Source organism: Schistocerca gregaria, unplaced genomic scaffold, assembly GCF_023897955.1.
Source record: "Schistocerca gregaria isolate iqSchGreg1 unplaced genomic scaffold, iqSchGreg1.2 ptg000205l, whole genome shotgun sequence".
Lineage (NCBI taxonomy): Eukaryota > Metazoa > Arthropoda > Insecta > Orthoptera > Acrididae > Schistocerca > Schistocerca gregaria.
Window position 1 is genome coordinate 360,446 of NW_026061740.1, and position 1,211 is coordinate 361,656.

The 1,211-nt window shown below is 43.5% G+C and overlaps 1 non-coding gene across 1 annotated transcript; it reads right to left on the reverse strand.

The window, feature by feature from the left end:
* Positions 1 to 715: 715 nt before the first annotated feature.
* Positions 716 to 790, reverse strand: Trnat-ugu (transfer RNA threonine (anticodon UGU)). Its single transcript has one exon. It is a non-coding gene; the product is annotated as a tRNA-Thr (tRNA).
* Positions 791 to 1,211: the final 421 nt, after the last annotated feature.

The following is a 1,211-nucleotide window of genomic DNA, read 5'->3' on the forward strand; positions in this document are numbered from 1 at the left end:
TAATATTAACAAATGTCATATTATAGCTATAAGTTCCTAAGAAAAGTGTTTACTTTTAGGGGTCAGAGGTAGAAGTTAAGAGATCGAACCACTTTTAATTTATGCTGCATGCCGTTCTGAGAAAATCGTTACTCGAAAAAAAAAGTGTTCAAAGTTTAGGGAAAACATTTAGTTATATTATTACTTCGATTTGCATGAACTGAGTGTTACACATATATTCTTAATGTCGCTGAAAACGAACCTGAAGTCAGATTTTCAATATTCAAAACAGCTAATCCAATACGGAGGGCAAACGATTATGTTTTGACCAATTTTTACCAAAAATGTATTTTCGTTATTTACGTTTAGTCTGCAATTCAAGGAGTATTTATCAGCCCTTCCTCTACCTCTGATTGTTCCTAGACAGCAACTTCCTGTTCTTCTTGGCAGGAAAAGCCGATCTGTCTAAGCTGGATATGCAGCACTCGGCAGCCTGCACTTGATATTCGTCCGTATTTTCGGTGAGTATGTTTGCATGCATTCTGCAGTATGAATCCTTTTGAGCACGTGCGACACGGGACGAGTTATCATCTACATCTATATGGATACCCTGCAAAACACATTTAAGTGCCTGGCAAAGGGTTCATCGAATCACCTACACAACTGATAATTAATTGAAACCCTCAGCTGCCGACAGGTGTTGTTGATATACTTCGATGGGGACAGCTGAAAAGTGTGCCGCTACTGGGACTCGAACCCAGGATCTCCTGCTTACAAGGCAGACGCTCAATCCATCTGAGCTATCGAGGGCACAAATGAACAGCACGACTGCAGGAATTTATCCCTCGCACGCTTCCCGTGAGACTCACACCCCGAACCGCCCACAATCCGATTACGTAATGTACTTAATAGGTATTTGTCCATCCACTCATTACTGGCTCACACTAAGGTGACGATTCCCGTAAGATTTCCGGTAGCCTGTGCGCATTCGCACAGACGAAGGTCAATGGCTGGGTGACGTTTAACCATAGATATGAAGATAGTAACTGTTCTAGAAAGAACAGGCGCCACTGACGACCGTGCAGCTCTTCTAGAATACATGATAGACCGGCCGATGTGGCCGAGCGGTTGTAGGCACTTCAGTCGGGAGCCACGCGACCGCTACGGTCGCAGGTTCAAATCCTGCCTCGAGCATGGATGTGTGTGATGTCCTTAATTTAGTTACGTTTAAG